Below are 18,819 nucleotides of genomic sequence, written 5' to 3' on the forward strand. Positions count from 1 at the left end.
TACAAAAAACACGTATAGGCCTACTCGTAAAAAAAAACTCATTATGTATTTACTTATTTTGGTTTCGTAAAATATAGTTTTTGTGTAAAGGGAGGTCTAAACATAAAAAAGGGATTTTATCAGGCTTTGACAAAATAGGGTTTGGTCCCAAACACATGAGTAAGGTGGGTTCTAGTAGCAAATTTGCCTCACCCCATTGGCAGATTTAAGCAAAAAATATTCTTGAATCAAGTCAGATTTTCCTGTATCAAGCAAAGAAAATTGCCAATGGGGTAAGCCAGAGCTATTTAATAGAAGAGTTACGACACCGGAAGTCCAAAAACGGTTATCGTCACGTGGTTCATGTAGACGAGGGATCGTTCCCCGGAAGTTCATGGCGGGCAATGTGAATGCATTGATAACAGGAGATAGAACTACGATTTTTGTTAATTATTAGTGAATAAAGGTTTTGATTTGCAATATTTATACAACAAATCGATATGTGTATGTATTTACATCAATATGTTTTCAAAAATAAAATCGAATTTGCTAATATTAAGTGATAATATTAGGATTAGTGTGAACAACTAGTTTACATGTTACTAACAGTGCCTTGGTTAAAGAGCCTGTTGCTGTTTATTTATAGCTTTGAATTCTTTCAAACCAATATTATCTTCTTAAACTTGTATGGTAGTCAGGAGCATCACTTTCTAATGTTTATTGATACATTTAGAGGGAGGGGATCTAAAGTAATGCTTTAAAATTCAGATTAGATTAATTTCTACCATTTTCTTAAATTCATGGTAGTTTCAGTAATCCCCTGGTAATTGAGGACACAAGTTATCTAAATGACTAATGTCGTCTTTATGGCTTTCAGAAAGGACAGGAGACCGACAGATGATGATGATGATGATGATGATGATGATGATGATGATGATGATGATGATGATGATGATGATGATGATGATGTTAAATGTGTTGCTTTAGGAACTTCCATTGCAAATACATGGAATTCAATAAACATAGAAGAGCATATCATGCAGTTTGTCGGTGCCTTTTCCTCCGTGTTGTCCTGGTTTGCTGTGCTGCCTCCTAGTCGCCACCATGGTTTTGCTGTGCTGCCTCCTAGTCGCCACCATGGTTTGATGTGCTGCCTGGGATGCTCAAATCTCTCAGAGAAAGGAGTACGAATGTACGGCTTCCCCGCTGACACAGAGCGGAGGAAAAAATGGCTGGCTCAAGTCAGCAGGAGCAATTTCACGACCAACAGCAACAAAATATGTGATTTATATACAAACACTGCATTTGCACTTTTTCACAAAACGAAAACCACACCATTGGGAAAGCTTAATGTTTTGTTGTAATACAAAAAACAGGGAAGGCTTGAAAACACTGAGAGTTGAGACTCAGGGTGCAGGGTGAGGGCTCAGTGCAGGCATTCAGGCTCCATTGAACCCCCCTCTGGTTCTTGTCTGAGAGAGGGAGCAACAGACAGGAGAAAGGGTTATACACACCTATATAGCACACCTATGCCTTGGGGAGATAAGGTGTTTACTTACTATAAAACAGTAGTATTAAACGTACCTTGTGTTTCACTCTCACTTAGTCCCTCTCCCTTTTGCCATCAATCCAGATCAGCTGGGCTGCAACATTATACAGACGGGTAATAATCAACAGAATCACAAGGACACAATATGGCTCTGCTAAAAACACTCACTCTTAACACGCACCAAAGTTATATTTACTAATATTTACCCCTCCCGCCCCGCATACAATCCCGTTTAGGAAGCCCCCTCTTCTCTAATTCAACATGTTGGACGAAATGACATAGAGAGAAAGGACGGAATTTACAATTTAAAAGGCTGTTCACGTGTGTTGCTAACTTGCTTCGGTATGCTAGCTTAATCTGTTATCTGTAAACGTTCCCTAAATCTACTAATTTAGGGATAATCCACTGACATCCTTTAATACACATGTTCATTTGAATCAGATGTACTGATAATATCCGCAATATACATCTTTAAACTTCTTCTTACCTTTAAAAGTCCGTCACGGACGGTCTATTATGCTGCAACTCCACAGCTCTGCCAGCCTTGGCGCTAACTTCCGGGGAACGATTGACAGGATCCACGATCCGCCATTGCTGTAAAAAAGTGGTCCATTGGAGTGAACGGAGATGTCGTAACTCTTCTATTAAATGGCTCTGGGGTAAGCCAAATTTGCTTGGCTAGAATTCTTAAAACTACAAAAAGTAAGATATATTTTCTCAAAGTAAGAATACTTTTCTTAAGCAAAACATTCTTAACAAGATTATTTGACTTTTTACACAGAAAAATGTAAGGAATGTCAGTGAGAGAAACTATAAGGAACCCTCTCATTACTGAAAAATCTGCGATAAATGTGTGTGTGCAGGATAACCAAAATATTCAAATAAACTTTCATTCTACTTTAATTGCAAGACGGCCAGAGAACAAACACAGCTGTGAGTGCACCTCAAAAGATGTCCTATCATGTCAGTGGATTATCCACGAGGAGAAATTCCATCATCCCTTTGAACTGATTGAACAACAATTTATACGTGGAAGTGGCACAAAGTGATGACTGCGTGAGGAGTAGAAATGGCTTGGAGATGGGTAAAAAGTACTGGAGAAATGTTCAAATGTCACCACCTGAACACTGTTAGGGAATATCCTGTGCCACAAATCACCATTTCTGATGCTCTCCTACAGTCATTAAGTGTCATGGTGGATGATGATCTGGCATATTGGATAGTATTAATACCACACGGTGATATAGTTAGATTTGGGAGAAGGCAACAGAGACACCATCAGAAGGACGAGCTCTTCCCAGAGTGTCTTTCTCTGTGTACATTTCTTTACTGCACACATTGAAATTATGAGTAGGTGACAGATGTTTGAGTCTGCAATCTTGTCTTGGTCCAACAGGCTTGAGCTGAAGAACTCGATGGCTCTCTGCAGACACCACTTCCCTGTTGCATGGACAGTGCAGCGCTCCACACATTTCAACCTCCAGTTAAATGTAACTACTACAGTGTATTGCCTTAACACATATCCATAATCCGTTATCTCATCCCTCACAGTAGTCTCTGGTATGTTGGCCAAGTGATCAAAAAGCTCCACATGGTAAGCTGATTTTAGCAGCTCTCAACTTTAAAGGGGTTGCCTTCTAAGCTCTTTTAGTCATGGTGGACGGAAAAATCTGTCCGGGTGGGGGGTATAGTAGCCGACCTGGCCCGACCATCTTGGACTTGGGCGGCCACCATGGGCTCCAGGTGACTGGCATGCCATAGACCGGTGTTCAAAATCCATGGAAAATGTGCTTTAAAGTGGGGTTTTGCTGGAATATACGATATCTGTCCATGTCTGGATGGAGGTGGCGGAAGTTATTTCAAGTACAAACATTTACTTACATTTACAAAAGTTCATTGCTTCCTCAGTTTTCAAAAAAAATTGGAATGTTATTTGTCTGTATCACTGAATAATTTAAGGCAGAGTAGATCGTATTATAATTGATGGAGCCTTTAGTAAGTGCCGAAAAAGCAAAGAGATGCATTAGAACAAAACATTTAAGAAAGAACCACAGAAAAACAACATCAGCCGTTAGCTGTTAGCACTCAAGCTCACAGCTCCTTGTATCTGTTCAGAAACTAGACAAAAGTTAAACAAGTACAAACCACAGACTGTCTGTGTCATGGCGAATACAGTCGCTGGTTTATTTATGTCTGTATAGGCCGTTGTAGTGAGTGTGGACGGTCGGAGCATATACTGCGTTAGCTTAGCTGATCTCCATTTAGAAAACACGAATTTTAAAAGGTTTTTTGCCTGCCGTCTGTCTGCAGACTTGTCAAAGCATTAATTCATGGTTTTACTAACCGGTATCAGTATGTTGTTACTTCGGCATCATTTTGAAACGTGTATTACAATTAAATCACGGTCAAATATGTTCATTTTGTTGTAGTTGTAGCCCCCTTTCCAGCAATTCTCTCTCTAGTTTAGCATACTCAGCCCGACTCAGCCTGGTTGTTGACCTCGATTTTATGGGGCCAGAAAAACTGTGAAATAGTACCCGCTAGCCGGAACTACGCAAAGTGGAAACGCAACCAAAAACGGGCCGGGCACGGCACGGCACGCTTAAAGCGAGCTCCGCACTGTAAGGCAAGGCAAGGCAAGTTTATTCATATAGCACCTTTCAACACAAGGCAATTCAAGGTGCTTTATAAAAATGAAAGACATTCAGACAAAGGCATTTAAAAACAGTCATTAAAAAGAAAAGATAATAAAAGAAACATTAAAAGAAAAAGTACATGAATAAAAAGTTACAGTGCAGTTTAAGATATGAATAGTTCACACAAGTTCCACTTTAATGATGAACACAACGGCTCAGTTTCAATTAAAAGCAGCGACAAAAAGAAAAGTCTTCAGCCTGGATTTAAAAGTAGTAAGAGTTGCAGCGGACCTGCAGGTTTCTGGGAGTTTGTTCCAGATATTTGGAGCATAATAACTGAACGCTGCTTTACCATGTTTAGTTCTGACTCTGGGGACAGGAAGCTGACCAGTCCCTGAAGACCTGAGAGATTTGGATGGTTCATAATTTAGCAGTAAGGCAAGGCAAGCTTATTTATATAGCACCTTTCAACAAAAGGCAATTCAAAGTGCTTTACAAAAAATGAAAGACATTAAGAAAATGGCATTTAAAAACAGTCATTAAAAAGCAAATAATAAAATAAACATTAAAACAAAAAATACAAGGATAAAAGTTACAGTGCAGTTTAAGATGTGAATAGTTCAATTAAAAGCAGCGACAAAAAGAAAAGTCTTCAGCCTGGATTTAAAAGTAGTAAGAGTTGCAGCGGACCTGCAGGTTTCTGGGAGTTTGTTCCAGATGTTTGGAGCATAATAACGAAACGCTGCTTTACCATGTATAGTTCTGACTCTGGGGACAGAAAGCTGACCAGTTCCTGAATACCTGAGAGATCTGGATGGTTCATAATTTAGCAGGAGATCATAAATGTATTTTGGGCATACAAAATAAAATGATAAATATTCTAAAGACATTTTAATTCTCCAAGGTCTCAGCATATCCCATGTATGCAGTTTGTGTTTCTGCTGGTTTATACATCTCTTCTTCTTATGTTCGCCATCAAATCCTGGGTGAGAGTACACATCGTGATTGGTTGCCATGCATGAATAATACAAATACTGATAGAAGGGGGCACACACAACAATTACAATCTCCTGCAAAACCTACTGTTTTATGAGGATTGGGATATTGTTTGTCTGCAGTTCATCCTCATGCAGTTAGAAGTGTGTTTAGGAAGAGAGTGTTCTTTCAATGAGGATTAATTGTGTATGCCAAGGCAGTCATTTAATTCCTTTCCAGTATTTCTAAAAAATGCCCTAGTTTTCAAGCCTTATTATATCTTTAATATGGAAACCCTCCCTGGAACCATGATGGCAAGGCAAGCTTATTTATAGCACTTTTCTGTACGTGACAATTCAAAGTGCTTTACAAAACAAATTAAAAGACTTTTTAGGATAAATACATTAAAAATACATTATACAATTTTACAACAGACATTACAAAGCAAAGATAATAAAATAATAAAAATAAACACCACAGGTATACAATACATGTTTAAAAGGCATACTGTAGTTCGAATATGAGAATCTCAATTAAAAGCAGCGGCAAAGAGATATGTTTTTAGTCTCGATTTAAAAATAGTAAGCTTTCTGCGGACGTGCATGATTTGGTAGTTTATTCCAGAGTGTCGGGGCATAATAGCTAAATGCTGCCTCTCCATGTTTTGTTTTTACTCTCGGAACCGATAGCAGACCCGTCCCAGAAGACCTGAGGCACCTTGATGGCTCGTAATTATGCAGGAGTTCAACAATATACTTTGGTCCTAAACCATGTAATGATTTAAAAACTACAATAGTACTTTAAAATCAATTCTTTGGCCGACTGGAAGCCAATGTAGAGATTTCAGAACCGGACTGATGTGATCCACTCTTTTAGTATAGTGAGGACACGTGCAGCAGCGTTCTGGATCAGCTGCAGTTTTCTGATGGATTTTTTTGTCAGCCCTGTGAATACACTATTGCAGTAGTCGAGTCTACTGAAATAAAAGCATGGACAAGCTTTTCTAAGTCCTGTTGTGACATTAGTTTTTTAATCCTCGATATATTCTTCAGGTGATAATAAGCAGACCTAATGACTGTTGTAATGTGGCTGTTGAAATTCAGGTCTGAGTCCATCACTACACCTAGATTTCTGGCTTTATTAGTGGTTTTGTAGTCTGCTGACTGAAGCTCTGCGATTACTTTTAATCGGTCCTTCTTTGCCCAAAAACAATGATCTCAGTTTTTTTTGTGTTCAGTTGGAGAAAGTTCTGAGTCATCCAGTCAGTGATGTGCTCAATGCATTTGCTCAGTGTTCTAATCGGAGAACAGTCTCCTGGTGTGATTTTAAAAAAATCTGGGTGTCGTCTGCATAGATGTGATAACTTAGATCGCTCTTTTTAATAATTTCAGCCAGAGGTAGCATATAAATATTGAAAAGCAAAGATCCTAAGATGGAGCCTTGAGGAACCCCGCATGACATATTTGTAAGGTTGGGTACCGAGAGCCAATATTTCGATTCCAACGGCATCATTTAGAAATGTGAATTTCGGTTCCGCTTTTCGATGCCTGAGGAAATGTTTCTCGCCGCTCTCCGTAGCCTACTGTATGACTGCGGCGGGGCGGGAAATGTAGCGTTGTACCTACACTTCCTACAGCGTAACCTGAGACCAGGGCCGGCCCGTCTCACTGGCGTTATAGATGTTCGCCTAGGGCGCCAGATCTGTGGAGGCGCTGCGCTGGCAGCTCTGGGAAAAAAAATATGTTTTGACCGTTGGTGCTCATCCTAATTTTTGGCCTTGATGTAACAATATTTGTTATTTGATTTGAACATTCAAATAAAATAAAATCAAGTTTTATTTATATAGCACATTTATAACCGATTTTTGGTCGAGCCAAAGTGCTGTACATATACAGTAGAGACACTTTACAGCAAATACAACAGCACAGATTGTTCAGAATATCATTATGAGAAAAACGACACCCTCTATCCTTAGACATTCATAATTAAGTAAATGTAACACCCTTTTCAATCCGGTTACACTTTTCATTTGCCCTCTACGATGGGCGCTGTAAGTGATGAAAATGGGGGATGTTGGCTTATCTGGCACCCGCAGCTGGCCAAAGTGCGAGTGAGCGTGGGAGCGAGCGAGGGAGAAAGGGAGGGTGCACCGGTACCAGCGCTGTTGTTCTTAACATGTTGCTAGCTGCTCTAACAGATAAGAAGTAGATGTTTCTACAATGATGTGGAGGGAGAGAGTCCTCTCCAGTCAGACTGAGAGGCTGATAACTACAGCTCAGTGAGGTAAAGGACTGAGGGTTTAGATAGTTCACTTTAGTCCAAGTTATCTCAGTGGGTCTCAAACGTTTTGATCACAATTTATGTAAACACATATTTCCAAGGCACTCCTTTATAATTATTGGGATAAAACAGGTTTTAAATCATTCCAATGTATACTATAGGACAGTAAACCAGACATATAGTTTTAAAAACTGGAGAGATAAAAAAATATGCATAAATAAAGTAGTAAAATAAGGTATTCTGAACAACAAAAAATTAAATACATTACATGTATTTGTTATTGGCTATGGTAGGTTATTGGTTATGTTGACATACTTGTTTAATTATTCAAATGTAAACCGATCTTTTTCATATGGGTGTTTAGAGTTGTACCCCCTCGATCTAGTCTCCAGTAATTCTGCTTAAAGTGCACCAGATTGAAGCATTTTATTTTATGTTCAAACATTTCTTCCCGGTATCCCTGAGAAGGCAGATAACTGTTTTTAAATGGGGCGGGGTTTCCTTTCAAAGTTGGACTGTTGCACTGTTGTGGCTTCAGTGGTTCTCAGGTTACAGTTACATAGCAGTGAATATAAACAGACTGATTAATGTGAATATTACTGTAAACTAACCTGTGTAAAAGTTTCTCGAATAAATGTAATTGTTTTGGTGGAAGAAGCATGTATAATTGTTTTACCCTGCCCCTCAAAGAATCGGAATTGAGAACCTTTAAGAACCGGAATCAAAAAGTAGAATCGGAATCGGAATCAGAATCGTGGAAATTCAAACGATACCCAACCCTACATATTTGTCAAAGTTGATGTGTCGTTGCCTATTGAGACAAAGTTTTTTCTGTCCTTTAAGTAGGTACTAAACCAATTTAGAGCTGTTCCTGAAACTCCCACCCAGTTTTCTAGACGGTCTAGCAATATGTTGTAGTCAACAGTGTCAAAGGCAGCGCTGAGATCTAATAATACTAAAACTGATATTCTGCCACTGTCTGTGTTTAAATGAATGTCATTTAAGACCTTAACAAGAGCAGTTTCAGTGCTGTGGTTAGGTCTAAAGCCTGACTGAAACACATCAAAACCAGGCCCTGGTGGATAGAAATTCTGAAGCTACTGACACTGGGGGGTTAGTTAGTCTGTCGACGGTAGCAAATAAAGCACGCGAGTTGTTTTTATTTTTGGTAATGATGTCAGAAAAGAAAGACTGTCGTGCCTTTTTTATTTCCTGATTATAGACGCAGAGTTTCTCTTATATATTTCGAAGTAAACTTGGAGATTTGTTTTTCTCCACCTGCGTTCAGCTTTTCTGCACTCAGTTTTTGCTGTTCTCCCAGTCATGGCTTTTCTCCATGGAGATTTTTTCTTGCTAGATACTTCCTTTTTTTTTTTTTTTTTAATGGGAGCAATGGCATCCATGACATTTGTTATTTAGAATTAAAATGATCAACTAGCTCATTTACTGAGAAGTTAGCATGGGCAATTGAGGGAGTAAAAATCTAGAAAGTAGATCAGAAATGTATTTTGGGCCTAAACCATTCAGTGCTTTATAAACCAGCAGCATTATTTTGAAATCTATTCTTTGACACACAGGAAGCAAGTGTAAGAATGTCAGAACAGGAGTGATGTGATCCACTTTCTTAGTGTTAGTGAGGACTCGAACAGCGGCGTTCTGAATCAGCTGCAGCTTTCTAATAGATTTTTTAGTGAGACCTGTAAAGACACTGTAGTGGAAATGCGCTTTATGTGGGCTTGAGCCCCTTCCCTTTTCTTCCTCCAGACAAATAGCCCTTTTTTCCCCCTTATTTTTCTTTAAATAAATGAATATATATCTAATGCTGTTTGCACACAGTTTCCCTTTCCAAAAATATATTGATTGAATACAAAATAAAAACATCAGGTCGAGAGATCAGACTGTGAAGTTCCGATGCTCTCTCTACCCTCCGTCCCCGTCTCCTGCACAGCGTGCGGACAGTCATCGGCAGTCCCTTCAGACAGACAGGTGCGCACCTCCCACTTTACAGTCCCATGTTATGCCGGCTTCTCTTGGCTTATTTTGAAGGTGAGTGGAGATGAACAAATTACTAAACTGCCAGTGCCTCGAGTTTACAGCTAATTAGCCAAAAGACAATAACAATTATAGTTAACTAAGGCTACTAGCTAATGGATACATTAGCTCAAGGTTTAGCTAAGGTAATTTATCATAGGCTAATGTACTGTACTTAAGGGGAAACACTTAAAGTGAATACAGTAAAATGTGTATCTAATAACGTCATCACAATCGCCACATTGATATGCAAATTAGGAGTTAACTATAGGCCTAATTAAAATGCGCTAATTTGCATGCAGTTACCAAGGCATTGCAGGTGAAAAGGATAAAACAAAAACAAAAAACATATCACCTCACAACTTCCCCAGATAGTTACTTACATCAAATCAGTATTTTCCCCTGAAATGTTATGTTTAAATGCAGATTAGCTTTAAATCTATAGATGAATTCAGACATGGTAGTAAAACGAACACCATTTATATGTGTTTCTTGGAAGTTTTATTTCCATTAGAGTGAAAGAAAACATGAAGCAAAATAGACCAAAATAACAAGTACATGAAAAAACTATATTTTTGCCTGTAATGTCCTGCCTTAAAAAGTAACTTCATAATTTAGATTGTTGGCTGCTCATTTAATAACTATTAATTGTACTAGTTTGTTGTCTCTTGTGCTTAGTGAATACTAAAGAAGACCATTGTCTTTGTGTTAGCTGATTATGTTTGTAGAATTCTGTTGAGTATTAAACAATTGCGTGAGTGTGAGGGTATTAAAATAAATTGGTCAGAGTAAGTCAGTAGGGGTGTAACGGTACACGTACCGAAATTATTCGGTACGGGCCCTTCGGTTCGGTACACGTGTGTACCGAACGAATATAACGTTAAACGTAAAAAATTGAGAACGTGAATGTGATGACTCCTCCACACCACGTGGGGAGCTGTTTCTGTGTGTTCTTTGTTTGTGTGCTTAGGTTCGCAGGTTCAGGGGTTGATGAGCTACACCTGGAATTGAACAGGATATAGGAGGAGCCCAGCCGGTTCTTAGGGGGACTCCTCTGGTCACTCTCTCCATGCCAGCTTCGGGGATCTGAGGATGGTCCTGCGTCTTCATTTGTTTATATCATTTGTTTATAAGAAAATAAACAAATTGTTTTTTCTTACCTTTCGTCTCGCCTCCCTGCTTTTTGTTTGCAGCCCAGGAGCGGGTTGTAACAGTGAACAACTTCTTGGAAGTAATCTCAGGTGCTGCGTCGCAGCATTCAGAGTAATTTGCTCCCATTGTGTTCAACGCGTCATAGAGCGAGCAAGTCATTTCATTGGACGAGCTGGTCAGAGGGATGCGTTCAAATGTAGTCAGTAATTTGAGGAACTGTCGAAATGGCGAACGCAGATAGAGGTTGAGCTCGAAAATCCTCCAGCATCATTGAAGTCTCCGGTTTGGGAACATTTTGGTTTCGCAGTTACGTACCAGGATGACGGACAAAGACAGGTGGACCTAACCAAAGCTGTTTGTCGGCATTGTTCAACTAACATTGGTTACGCGGCTGGCAATACATCCACTTGCACACTCATTTGAAAAGGCATCACCCGAACGTGAATATCACCGGTACCAAAGACTGAAGTGCAAACCCAACTCCACTAGCATGTAAGCCTCCACCACTCGCAAAAACTTCAGACCGAGCCAAAGCTATTACAAACGGCAAATATCCTTACGGCCCGTCCACACAGCGGCGTGCGCTGACGCTTGCCGCGGGCGTGTCTGAAACTCGACCAACAACCAATCACATGAATCTCCCGCCCCTGACACACAAGCAGCGGTTTGATTGGCTAGAGCTTGTACTGGCATATGATTCGATTGGCTGACGCCTCTGCCGAGGCGTCAAAAGTTGAACATTGCTCAACTTTTGCAGCGAGCCACGCCAGCTACGCTCCACGTCGCTTCCCCACGATGCATTTCGGCTAAAAGTGACGTCACCCCCCCATTCAAAGTGAATGGGGAAGCGTCAACGCACGCCGCTGTGTGGACGGGCCGTTATGTTGCCATGTTAGCAAAGCGCTACCTGGCTGTATCTGCTACTACCTCTGTCCCTAGCGAGAGGGTGTTCTCCACAGCAGAAGACATTGCTAGTGCCAGCAGATCTGCCCTGTCGGCAAGCAATGTGGACAAGTACATTGAAAATACAATGACAAGCAAGTCCTAATGTCAAACTGGCTGCTTAGGTACAGTACAGTTCAAATACAGATTATTTCAGTTCATCGAAAAGCTGCACCTTAAATGTTCATTTTATTTTATATTTATTTGAGTGAATATTCATAGTTTAATAATAATTAAAAACCCAAAACTAATAGTTTATGTTTTGTGAGTACTAGTACAGTAAAGTTCAAATACAGATTATTTCAGTTCATCGAAATGCTGCACCTTAATGTTTATTTTATTATATTTTGTATTTATTTGAGTGAATACATTATTCACAGTTTAATAATAATTTTTAAAAATATGTTATGTTTTGTGATAATTTTTTCTGCTGTACCGAAAACGTACCGAACCGAACCGTGACCTAAAAACCGAGGTACGTACCGAACCGAAATGTTTGTGAACCGTGACACCCCTATAAGTCAGAGATGTGCAACTATATTTAACTTTTTGTTTTAAAACATTTTTTGTTAAATGATTATGGGAAGTGCCCTTTTTACCATTCTTTCTCTATCTTTAAAAAGGACAATTTGGAACAATACACTACTTGAATTGTAAGTTAAGCAGCACTGGTCCCAGGAAGTTCTGGCTGCAGTAGATATAAGAGGTCATGGTTATTTGGAGATGTTATAATGCCTCCAGTGTGCTCACTTGTACTTCTTTATTCAGTCAGTTCAGGTGCATGTACTCACTGCTTAAAAAACATTGTATACAACTTAAATATATAATATTCCCCTATCTTTCAGTGAACACCCTAATTTCCACACAGCTCAATCAAACAGATAGCAAATTGATAATCGGTCTTATTCATATTCATTAGTAGAGCTGGCAGATAACTCAAAATGATCATTTATCATCTTTCAATGTTGTCATTTATTGATATCATGTATCGGCTCAATTGATATTAACAGGCACAATCAAACTCCAATTACCTATATCAGGATTGAACATGTGGCCAAGTAATACTCAACAGTAAAACTATAAGTAATTCCATAAAGCTGATACTACACAACAAAACCAAGTCAGTGAGAGAGCCCACTCACAGTAATACATACATAATCTATAACTTTGAACACATAAATAAGTGATAAACAATAGAAAAGCAAGAAAATGGGAATTATCTGTTTTCGAGCAATGTAAACCACTATAGTAAAAACACAAAACTTAACATGTCATTTAATGTCAAAGTTGGATATGAGATGAGGCTGTGATCTACCACAGTTATGACTACAGATGCCTGTGCACACACTCAGTGGAGGTCCTCCACACTATAGGTGGTGAAAAGTACCAAGTACGTTTACTCAAGTACTTAGGATAAAAAAAATTAGGTACCCGGAATTGCTTAAGTATTTTCACATCATGCTACTTTGTACTTTTACTCTACTGGATTTTGTAGGCTTATGTTGCTATTTTTTCTTTTATTGTACAGATTTAGTTACTTTGCTTTATTATTACTAAATATAAATCAACTACATTATCATATAGGCTATTATTATAGGTAAAGCTACCCAGTAGTATATAAAGTCATTCAAATAAACCCCACTTTTGTGAGGACATTGAAGTGATGAACACAAAAGCATCAATCATTTATAATCATTTTTTTTAAAAGATGGTGTTTAAATGGGCCATTCTGCCTAAGGAGTACTTTAACTTGCTACTTTAAGGTATAGTTTGATGCTTACTATAACTTAATTAACGTTTTTAAATGCATTACTTTTACTTGTAACTGAGTTTTTTTACACTGTAGTATTGATGCTGTCGTACTTCTTCCATCTCTGTGCCGCATTTCCACATACTTATATGTGGATGTCTTATCCAAAAGCACATAGAATCAAAGCCTTTTAGATAACTGCATTCTGTATGCAGCTGTTCACTCATCTATATATCCGTGCGTCACGTTTAATCCGGAAATACAAAAACCCTCAGCTGGAGATGAGCATCAAAGGAGAGGAACATGTTCAAAGCACATAACTGAACTAACAATCTTTTGTCGAGTTTATCAGGCAACTTATGATAAATGCTATTTACCAACCCAACCACCAAACCTTAATTACAGTAACTGGCACCTGCACTTAGTTCATACACTTGAAGTCAAATGTGTGCAAACTGTCAGAAATTAGCATAGCCATACAACAAGCTGTCACGCAGCTAATAAAACACGCAATTTGTAAACATGAGCATTCAGTATTGTAGCAGAGAAAGCGGTCTTACCTTAAACCAGGTGTTTGTCCTCTGCATTCTTCTGTGCAGAAAAACCACCCGTCATTCATCCCATAAAAGCGCCCACATTGAAGTAACTTGCTGGATAGCTATATTTTTACTTTATATTCCTTCTTCTGGGTCACCGTCAATTCCAGGGCTAAAGTAACTAGTAGTTTGAGCTGCTAGTAGCAGCTCAAACCCGTGTTTCTGTGCAAGCCAAGGTGTTTTACTAACAGCAACTCTCGGGCAGTTGTCCTCAGAACGTGTGCTTTCACCACTGTTCTCAGCCGTGGGCTTTTATTATATATTTTTGTTTATTAAAGTACTTATTTCTAACAAAACGTTTCTCAGTTGGGTAGACTCTTTCCTCAAACGTGGGTGAGTTTGATTAGCCCGCCGTTATCTGTTTCCAAGAAACAACTACGCGTCAGTGCGCCCCTAGTGGCAGAGAAAGGTACAAAAAACACGTATAGGCCTACTCGTAAAAAAAAACTCATTATGTATTTACTTATTTTGGTTTCGTAAAATATAGTTTTTGTGTAAAGGGAGGTCTAAACATAAAAAAGGGATTTTATCAGGCTTTGACAAAATAGGGTTTGGTCCCAAACACATGAGTAAGGTGGGTTCTAGTAGCAAATTTGCCTCACCCCATTGGCAGATTTAAGCAAAAAATATTCTTGAATCAAGTCAGATTTTCCTGTATCAAGCAAAGAAAATTGCCAATGGGGTAAGCCAGAGCTATTTAATAGAAGAGTTACGACACCGGAAGTCCAAAAACGGTTATCGTCACGTGGTTCATGTAGACGAGGGATCGTTCCCCGGAAGTTCATGGCGGGCAATGTGAATGCATTGATAACAGGAGATAGAACTACGATTTTTGTTAATTATTAGTGAATAAAGGTTTTGATTTGCAATATTTATACAACAAATCGATATGTGTATGTATTTACATCAATATGTTTTCAAAAATAAAATCGAATTTGCTAATATTAAGTGATAATATTAGGATTAGTGTGAACAACTAGTTTACATGTTACTAACAGTGCCTTGGTTAAAGAGCCTGTTGCTGTTTATTTATAGCTTTGAATTCTTTCAAACCAATATTATCTTCTTAAACTTGTATGGTAGTCAGGAGCATCACTTTCTAATGTTTATTGATACATTTAGAGGGAGGGGATCTAAAGTAATGCTTTAAAATTCAGATTAGATTAATTTCTACCATTTTCTTAAATTCATGGTAGTTTCAGTAATCCCCTGGTAATTGAGGACACAAGTTATCTAAATGACTAATGTCGTCTTTATGGCTTTCAGAAAGGACAGGAGACCGACAGATGATGATGATGATGATGATGATGATGATGATGATGATGATGATGATGATGATGATGATGATGATGTTAAATGTGTTGCTTTAGGAACTTCCATTGCAAATACATGGAATTCAATAAACATAGAAGAGCATATCATGCAGTTTGTCGGTGCCTTTTCCTCCGTGTTGTCCTGGTTTGCTGTGCTGCCTCCTAGTCGCCACCATGGTTTGCTGTGCTGCCTCCTAGTCGCCACCATGGTTTGATGTGCTGCCTGGGGATGCTCAAATCTCTCAGAGAAAGGAGTACGAATGTACGGCTTCCCCGCTGACACAGAGCGGAGGAAAAAATGGCTGGCTCAAGTCAGCAGGAGCAATTTCACGACCAACAGCAACAAAATATGTGATTTATATACAAACACTGCATTTGCACTTTTTCACAAAACGAAAACCACACCATTGGGAAAGCTTAATGTTTTGTTTAATACAAAAAAACAGGGAAAGGCTTGAAAAACACTGAGAGTTGAGACTCAGGGTGCAGGGTGAGGGTCTCAGTGCAGGCATTCAGGCTCCATTGAACCCCCCTCTGGTTCTTGTGCTGAGAGAGGGAGCAACAGACAGGAGAAAGGGTTATACACACCTATATAGCACACCTATTGCCTTGGGGAGATAAGGTGTTTACTTATATAAAACAGTAGTATTAAACGTACCTTGTGTTTTCACTCTCACTTAAGTCCCTCTCCCTTTGCCATCAATCCAGAATCAGCTGGGCTGCAACATTATACAGACGGGTAATAATCAACAGAATCACAAGGACACAATATGGCTCTGCTAAAAACACTCACTCTTACACGCACCAAAGTTATATTTATCTAATATTTAACTCCCTCCACCCCCGCATACAATCCCGTTTAGAAGCCCCTCTTCTCTAATTCAACATGTTGGACGAAATGACATAGAGAGAACGGAATTTACAATTAAAAGGCTGTTCAACGTGTGTTGCTAACTTGCTTCGGTATGCTAGCTTAATCTGTTATCTGTAAACGTTCCCTAAATCTACTAATTTAGGGATAATCCACTGACATCCTTTAATACACATGTTCATTTGAATCAGATGTACTGATAATATCCGCAATATACATCTTTAAACTTCTTCTTACCTTTAAAAGTCCGTCACGGACGGTCTATTATGCTGCAACTCCACAGCTCTGCCAGCCTTGGCGCTAACTTCCGGGGAACGATTGACAGGATCCACGATCCGCCATTGCTGTAAAAAAGTGGTCCATTGGAGTGAACGGAGATGTCGTAACTCTTCTATTAAATGGCTCTGGGGTAAGCCAAATTTGCTTGGCTAGAATTCTTAAAACTACAAAAAGTAAGATATATTTTCTCAAAGTAAGAATACTTTTCTTAAGCAAAACATTCTTAACAAGATTATTTGACTTTTTACACAGAAAAATGTAAGGAATGTCAGTGAGAGAAACTATAAGGAACCCTCTCATTACTGAAAAATCTGCGATAAATGTGTGTGTGCAGGATAACCAAAATATTCAAATAAACTTTCATTCTACTTTAATTGCAAGACGGCCAGAGAACAAACACAGCTGTGAGTGCACCTCAAAAGATGTCCTATCATGTCAGTGGATTATCCACGAGGAGAAATTCCATCATCCCTTTGAACTGATTGAACAACAATTTATACGTGGAAGTGGCACAAAGTGATGACTGCTGAGGAGTAGAAATGGCTTGGAGATGGGTAAAAAGTACTGGAGAAATGTTCAAATGTCACCACCTGAACACTGTTAGGGAATATCCTGTGCCACAAATCACCATTTCTGATGCTCTCCTACAGTCATTAAGTGTCATGGTGGATGATGATCTGGCATATTGGATAGTATTAATACCACACGGTGATATAGTTAGATTTGGGAGAAGGCAACAGAGACACCATCAGAAGGACGAGCTCTTCCCAGAGTGTCTTTCTCTGTGTACATTTCTTTACTGCACACATTGAAATTATGAGTAGGTGACAGATGTTTGAGTCTGCAATCTTGTCTTGGTCCAACAGGCTTGAGCTGAAGAACTCGATGGCCTCTCTGCAGACACACACTTCCCTGTTGCATGGACAGTGCAGCGCTCCACACATTTCAACCTCCAGTTAAATGTAACTACTACAGTGTATTGCCTTAACACATATCCATAATCCGTTATCTCATCCCTCACAGTAGTCTCTGGTATGTTGGCCAAGTGATCAAAAAGCTCCACATGGTAAGCTGATTTTAGCAGCTCTCAACTTTAAAGGGGTTGCCTTCTAAGCTCTTTTAGTCATGGTGGACGGAAAAATCTGTCCGGGTGGGGGGTATAGTATAGCCGACCTGGCCCGACCATCTTGGACTTGGGCGGCCACCATGGGCTCCAGGTGACTGGCATGCCATAGACCGGTGTTCAAAATCCATGGAAAATGTGCTTTAAAGTGGGGTTTTGCTGGAATATACGATATCTGTCCATGTCTGGATGGAGGTGGCGGAAGTTATTTCCAAGTACAAAACATTTACTTACATTTACAAAAGTTCATTGCTTCCTCAGTTTTCAAAAAAAATTGGAATGTTATTTGTCTGTATACACTGAATAATTTAAGGCAGAGTAGATCGTATTATAATTGATGGAGCACCTTTAGTAAGTGCCGAAAAAGCAAAGAGATGCATTAGAACAAAACATTTAAGAAAAAGGAATAAAGGATAATATGTAGATCAGAACAATTACAAAACAATAATGAACTGCCCAAAAACTAAAGAGGACCAATATTGTACCCATAACATAACATGTATTAGGGACAATGTGACAATGTAAAAGGGTTCCTCGTAGTAACATACACTAATTATCACCCAAAACGGCCCTGGGATAAAAGAGACAGGCTTTTTGAATTGTATTGGTGTTCATGTGATCAGAACCACAACTCCAGCTAACTACTCTACAACTGCTGGATTTTTAAATGAACTACTCCTATGATTTAAGCAAAGTCATATAAATCCCTGATGATAAATAAATCATCTGTAAGAAGTTTATTCCACGTTTCGCATGACAAGGTCACAATGACAAGGTCAAATTGAATGTCTTGTGCTTTGCAACACATACATGCGCTTATATGAAAAATTGGCAAGACGTGTGAAATTGTTGACATACCCAGACAATATACGCTGTTTATCTGGTCTGAGATTACCACACTAACATCTCTCTGATCTACCAAAGACTAATTTATCTTCTCAAAAGGACCTGGATTTTTTAATGGAAACATATCAGGCGGATGAATTGCACCAATTACTTCTAGTTCACAGCCCAGCAGTCAATTAGACATGACAATCCGGCAGTGATAACCGTGGTAAATGGATGATGGCTCATCACCCACAGACTGGGATAATTAAGATACCAGTCATACTCTATAGAGGCTGAAGTTGAGCAGCATTTGATCGGGCAGATTATTGTGCGCTCTGGGATGTCATGACTTTAACAACGTGTTCCCCGTTGAGACGTGACCTCGGCCAGGGTCAGACCGCCCTCTTCAGCCTCTGATCCTCCTGTGCTGTACTGGGACATCTTAAATCTCATGGAGGCATGACTTGTGCATTCATAGCAGATTATTCTCAGTAAACCCACACAGAGAGGAGCCG

General features: G+C 39.2%; 1 long non-coding RNA gene across 1 annotated transcript; it reads right to left on the reverse strand.

Moving 5' to 3' along the window:
• Positions 1–15,696: 15,696 nt before the first annotated feature.
• LOC139435126 (uncharacterized) lies at positions 15,697–16,473 on the reverse strand. Its single transcript, XR_011644400.1, has 3 exons — positions 16,312–16,473; positions 15,862–15,922; positions 15,697–15,749 (listed from the first exon to the last, which is right to left on the reverse strand). It is a non-coding gene; the product is annotated as an uncharacterized lncRNA (long non-coding RNA).
• Between the last annotated feature and the right edge of the window lie 2,346 nt (positions 16,474–18,819).

This window comes from Pseudochaenichthys georgianus, chromosome 14, assembly GCF_902827115.2.
Source record: "Pseudochaenichthys georgianus chromosome 14, fPseGeo1.2, whole genome shotgun sequence".
Classification (NCBI taxonomy): Eukaryota; Metazoa; Chordata; class Actinopteri; order Perciformes; family Channichthyidae; genus Pseudochaenichthys; species Pseudochaenichthys georgianus.